Source organism: Crocodylus porosus, unplaced genomic scaffold (assembly GCF_001723895.1).
Source record: "Crocodylus porosus isolate Cpor-Errol unplaced genomic scaffold, CroPor_comp1, whole genome shotgun sequence".
In the NCBI taxonomy this organism is placed as follows: domain Eukaryota; kingdom Metazoa; phylum Chordata; order Crocodylia; family Crocodylidae; genus Crocodylus; species Crocodylus porosus.
The window spans coordinates 191,131,735-191,137,956 of record NW_017728906.1 but is presented as its reverse complement, the minus strand read 5'-3'; the positions used below and the strand labels follow the sequence as shown (position 1 = coordinate 191,137,956).

The 6,222-nt window shown below is 49.9% G+C and overlaps 2 long non-coding RNA genes across 2 annotated transcripts in view; one reads left to right on the top strand and one right to left on the bottom strand.

Annotated features, from left to right (window-relative positions):
• Positions 1-1,242, top strand: part of LOC109306806 — a 3,147-nt gene extending 1,905 nt beyond the window's left edge. Inside the window, exon 2 of the long non-coding RNA XR_002100117.1 lies at positions 15-1,242. This is a non-coding gene — a long non-coding RNA (uncharacterized LOC109306806). The remainder of the gene's footprint in view (positions 1-14) is intronic.
• Positions 1-2,101, bottom strand: part of LOC109306805 — a 3,546-nt gene extending 1,445 nt beyond the window's left edge. The window contains exon 1 of the long non-coding RNA XR_002100116.1: positions 1,488-2,101. This is a non-coding gene — a long non-coding RNA (uncharacterized LOC109306805). The remainder of the gene's footprint in view (positions 1-1,487) is intronic.
• Between the last annotated feature and the right edge of the window lie 4,121 nt (positions 2,102-6,222).

Genomic DNA, 6,222 nt, shown 5'->3' with positions numbered 1-6,222 from the left:
CCTGGCCTGCCCAGTCCCCAGCTGGGCTGCGCCTGGAAGGGGAAGCCACCCTCACAGATACTGGTCTAGAGGTATTGGTGGGGGAATCTCAGGTGCACATGCTCAAATCTTTCCTGAAAAACCCTGCCTGCCCCTCCCCCTGCCCCAGTCATCATTTCTCCCCTCCACTCTAGGCTGTGACATCACAGGGCACTAAAAGCAATCATCCCCTCTGAAGATAACAGTCCTTCACCAGTGTGGCTATGCCAGTGGCTGCAAAGATAACTGAGAGTCGATAGACTTGACATGCTGTGTATTATTTTAGAAACTTGAGATAACAGAAAATACCTTCTTTAGCATTCTTTCCAGCTACTCAGGAAGGTTTTCCCAAACTTGTTTGTCAGTCTTCTGGAAGTCTCCCACCTGCTGATCAGAAGTCATCCCCTTAGCTTTCTCCAAGGGCTTTTTATATCATCTCCTTATTGAGCTTAGGACTGAGGCAGAGCCCCCAAGACTGTCTTTGGGGCCCATATACAAGATCTACTCTGTCTAACTGTGAGGCTTGGAAATGAGTAGATATGTAACCTAAGCATGAGTATACCCCAAAATTGTACTGCTTTCCTGTCAGAGCTGGTGGTTCGAAAGAGTAGATGTCCTGAGTGTGTGACTAGCCAAAGATGAGGTAACTACTTTCCAAATGAGGGTGCCAGGATGTTAAGCAGCTAACGAAAAAGCAGCCATTGCGCCCAGGTGGTAATTGTTAGACAACAAAGGCTTACCCCTGCTGACAGCCAAGGTTAGGATGAGAACCTAGGCGACTGCAGGCATGCTTCTGCAGTTTTAAAAAAAAAAAAGGTTTGGACCATATGCATACTCAGCACATTGTGAGAGTTCACCTACCCAAGTGTCTGCGTGATACAAATACTTTAATAAAAACCTAGTGGACCAACCCTTGGCAGCTGCACCCCTCCCGCACAAGTGGGATAGCCAGCACTATAGGAAAAACCTTTGTGCTCTGGTCCAGTTTTCAAATTATTCTTCTAGCACATTTGGAAAAGGTCCATTAAAATCTTTAGGCCAGGGGAATGTGTTTAAAATCCTAAAGTCAGCAAAAATAAATTCAGGCATTTGTTTTAGTTGCATCTTTTGTCTTGTAGTTTACCATTGCAGCAAAAACAAGTCACACAAAAATACACATTATTGCTTTCCTGTATTGTAAAAGAGAAGTTATTGTCTAATTAAAATAAACAGCTCAAATCTCTGCCAGTCAAAGCAAAAGCAGTGCTCTTCCTATCAGGTCCCTTACGACCAACTCAGAGCATCTGCTCCAGCATCACACTCAGGTTCTCCAGACAATTCAGTTTGTGATTTCTTGTTCCTCAATTTTGCCAAACAGGTTTTTAAATTTTTGCTGCCTGAGAACAGCAACCATGAGGTTAGCAAAATGTAGGATAAGAAATCATCCACAGCCTGGATTAAGCATAGTTTAAACAAGGACTGCCCCCTACCTTCCTGTTTTCAAATTACCTTTTGAATTCCAATCTCACATCCCACTTTACACTCTGCTCTGTGCTGTCCTTTTACAACATCTGATTAAGTCAGCTGAATTTTATGAAAGGTTCTGCTCTACGTTTTTTTTTTTTTTAGTCTATAGGTGGTGCTCCATCTTTTCACTGAATCATGCACTTGACTGCATGGTGCCAGGGGCAGGATCTGGCTTGTTGGCTGGGGTTGAGTACCCCTGGTTTATAAAGTTGTATAGGTGGTCAGCATCTCTCCCACATACAAACATTTTGTCTATTATAAGACATTAACAAATCTTGCTTGCATTTTCTCTGGGGCCATCATAACTGCACTTCATTTAGGAAAGAAGCTAACACGGTTTGAATGGTCTGCAGCAATGAGAAGAGACAGGACCAAAGAAGAATCAAAGTCATACTTACAAACCTTCCGCTCTTAGGTTCCTGATTTATTTAGTATAAATTGTTTTACTGGTTCGGAGTGCCACATGTAGACTGAGATGTCCAATTTGTAGCATGGAAGCATAATAGAAATAAGCTACAAACCAGCCCATTGTTAAGATTGCAGGTTCAGTATTGAGAAATCAAGTAAGATCACAAAAAAAAAGCATCCAGTTCTTGAGAGACCATCTTCTCCTGGGAAGCTAGCTGAAATATCGCGGCTTCCTTCTCCCTAAGAGCCTGGCTGAAAAGACTCTGGTTCTCCTGTCTGAGATGCTTATTTTCCTCCCTCAGCTGCATGTCTGACATCTGTGCTTATCCATGAAGTAGATCATGTCCTTGTGTTGGCAGCCAGGTCCATGAAGTGCTCCTCCAGCTGTTGAACCCGCTGGGTCTGGCTTTTCAGGTTTGCAGCATCCTTCATCCTCAGCTCCTCCAGCTGCTCCAGTGCCTTGCAACACATTTGGGCTTCATCACCTCGTTTCCTTAGTATGCAGATAATCTGAGACTGCTCATGGAGGCAGAAGCATAGAAAAGCCTTCTCACCCTTCTCCCCTGCAGGGAGCTCATGGAGCTTCTCCAAGGCCTCACAGAGATCTGCTAGGTCTCCCATTTCTAATTCAGTTTCTGTTGGACCATTTGAGAGAGGCCATCTCTGGGCCCTCCTCATCCTGAGGCATGGAGGTGCTGTTTCTCACAGAGCTGAACTCACCCGCTTTTGCAGCCACTTCTGGTAGCAATGTTGAAATGAGTCACCAGTACCCAGCGGTCCTCGTTTCCTGGCCCGCAGCGCTGCGATTGGTAGAGGGGCTCTGGGAATTCTGTCGCATCACAAGGGAGGAGCCCTGGACGTTCCAGAGCAGGTCGCAGTCCACAAACGTGTCACATGTCTTTACCTTGTAGAAGCACAGCACAGTTCCCTGTCATACATATGCAATGTTAAGGGAGGTATGAGGAAACTGGTCCAGAGAATTAGATTAGTTCTTATCCAAACCCATTTATTTGCAGAAACCTTTGTGGGCATTTTTTTTTTTGTTGGCGCATAGCTGCGGTGACTCCAACCAAATAAAAAGTGTTTACTTAAAGAAAGAGCTAAGCTGTTCACATTCCCGAAGCGTAGACTTTAGAACAACACCAGTAATCATGAGAGTTGGCAACACTGGTGTAGTCCTCAAAACAGGACTGGGGCTCAATCGTGCTGAGCACTGCTGAGCCTCCGAGGCAGCCAAGGCCAGGCTCAGGCTCACACTCGCTCTTTGCCCGTGGAGCATGGAGGTAAGTGGGGCTGTGGTGCAGGGCTGGGGAAGATGGTTGAGGTCTGAGGGAGAAGGGGGTGCTGCTGGCCGCAGGCAGCATGTTGCAGGCGGGTTTAGGGCCAGGGGGTGAGGGCCTGTAGGGGGGGTTTTCAAGTGATGTGGGGCGCAGTGTGTTGGTGCCCACCATGTGCAGGTCACACACATGCCGCCCGCCCGGCTGCCCAGGGGAGGGGGAGAGTGAGGCTGGCACGCAGCCGGAGTACAGCTCCGTGGCCAGCTCTGCAGCCACGATGAGGGGTGGGGGCGCATGCAGCACTGCCACTTACTTAGAGGCCCGTTATAGCAGTGATGGCGGCTGCCTCCAAAACCTCCCGCTGCCGCTGTGGAGCCATGCTCGGAGCTGTGCAGCCTGTGGCAGCAGCACAGCACGGTGTGGTGGTGGCCAGAGAGCACGCAGCCATTCCCAGCCCCACCCCGTGCTGCTGCTGGCTACACAGCTCCTGCCACTGAAGCACTGACATGCTCATGCAAATTCAGATGACTGACTGTGGGATGCAGGGAGACCAGTAAATGTGGTGCATCTTTATTTTAGCAAGGCTTTGGATATGGTCTCCCATAACATTCAAAAGGTGTGTGGATGCTTATCTTGCTCAGATCGTGTGACCCCAGCAGACTTCCTGCCAATGGCAAGGGGCTGGACACAGTGATCTTGCAAGGTCCTTCTTAGCCCCTTATGTTTACAAAATGTATGAGACATTCTTGCAGGCAAGCTAAGGAAATATGGATTGGCTGACTGGACTATAAGGTGGATAGAAAACTGGCCGGAGCACCAGGCTCAGAGGGTAATAAATCAATGGCTCAATGTGTAGTTGGAAGTCAGTATCAAGTGGACTGCCCCAGGGGTCAGTCCTGGAGTCAGTTTTGTTCAATGTCTTCATCAATGACCTGGAAGATGGCACAGAGTGCACCCTCAGCAAGGTTGCAGATGACACCAAGCTGTGGGGAGTAGTAGATATAGTGGAGGGTAGGGCTAGTATTTAGAGTGACCTAGACACAGTGAAGGATTGGGCCAAAAGGAGTCTCATGCAGTTCAATAAGGGCAAGTGCAAAGTCCTGCACTTGGGATTGTTCTGTCCTATATACTGGTACAGGCTGAGGGCTGAGTGGCTGGGGAGCTGTTCAGCAGAAAAGGACCAGGAGGTTACAGTGGCCAGTAAGCTAAATATGAGGCAGCAGTATGCCCTGGTTGCCAAGTAGGCTAACAGCATCCTGGGCTACATTGGTAGGTGTGTTGCCAGTAGGTCAAGGGAAGTGATTGTATCCCTCTATTTAGCACTGGTGAGGTCACATCTGGAGGACTGTGTTCAGTTTTCAGCCCCCCACTACAGAAAGGATGTGGACAAATTGGAGAGGGTCCATCGCAGGGCAACAAAAATGGTTCGGGGGCTTAGGCACGTGACTTCTGATGAGAGGCTGAGGGAACTGGGTTTATTTAGTCTAGAGAATAGGATACTGCGGGGATTTAATAGCAGCTTTCAACTACCTGAAGGGTGGTTCGAAAGAGGATGGAGCTGGACTTCTCCATGGTGGCAGATGACAGAACAAGGAACAACAGTCTCAAGTCGCAAGAAAGGAAGTTTAGGTTAGATATTAGAAACAATTTTCTCACTAGGAAAGTAGTAAAACACTGGAACAGGTTACCTAGGGAGGCAGTGGCAATACGTAGGAGGTGCCAGGGGGTGCATGTGCACCCCCTGAGAGTGTTGGCGCACCCCCTGACAGGCCACACTTCTGATTTAGGCAATGGACAGGGAGGCAGGTGGGAATGCTGATGCCCCCCTGCAAGCACCAGTCAGGGAGCGGGAGCACTGGATTAGGATTAGCAGTTAAGGATTACCTGGAGGGCTTAGATGTGTCCAAGTCAGCGGGCCTGGATGACCTTCATCCATGGGTGCTGAGGGAATTGGCTGGTGTCATTGCAGAGCCATTGGCATGGCTGTTTGAGGACCCCTGGTGCTCGGGCCAGGCTCCTGAGGACTGGAAAAGGGCCAATGTGGTCCCTATTTTCAGGAAGGGGAGGAAGGAAGAGGCTGGCAACTACAGGCCAGTCAGCCTCACTTCTATCCTGGGGAAGGTCTTTGAAAAAATTATCAAGGGCCACATTTGTGAGAGCTGCAGGGGAAGTGGTGTTGAGGGATAACCAACGTGGGTTCGTGCAAGGCCGATCCTGCCTGACTAACCTGGTCTCTTTCTATGACCAGGTAACAAAGAGCTTAGATGTGAAGGAGGAAGTCGATGTCATCTTGGACTTCCAGAAGGCCTTCGACACAGCATCCCACCCACTTCTGGTGGGCAAGCTGAGGGACTGCAGCATGGACGAATGCACGGTCACATGGGTGGCCAACTGGCTCCTGGGGCACACCCAGAGGGTGGTGGTGGACGGGTCAATGTCGACCTGGGAGGGTGTGGGCAGCGGAGTCCCCCAGGGCTCGGTCCTTGGGCTGGTGCTGTTCAACATCTTCATTAGCGACCTGGAGGAGGGTGTGGAGAGCACCCTGTTCAAGTTCGCTGATGACACCAAGCTGTGGGGTAAGTGAATCCACGAGCAGGCAGGGACCGCATCCAGGCAGACCTGGATAGGTTGGAGAAGTGGGCAGATCTGAACAGGATGCGGTTCAACAAGGACAAGTGCAGGGTGCTGCACCTGGGAAGAGGGAACCAGCTTTATGGTTATAGGTTAGGGGCTGCCCCTCCCAGCAGCACAGAGGCAGAGAGGGATCTTGGCGTCAGGATTGACTCCAGGATGAATATGAGTCGCCAATGCAACGAAGCAATAGGCACAGCCAACTGCACCCTGTCCTGCATCAACAGGGGCATCACTAAAACGTCCAGAGAGGTCTTGCTCCCCCTCTGTGCGGCGCTGGTCAGGCCGCAGCTGGAGTCCTGTGTCCAGTTCTGGGCGCCGCACTTCAAGAGGGATGTGGACAACATGGAAGAGGGTCCAGAGGAGGCCACTCGTATGGTTG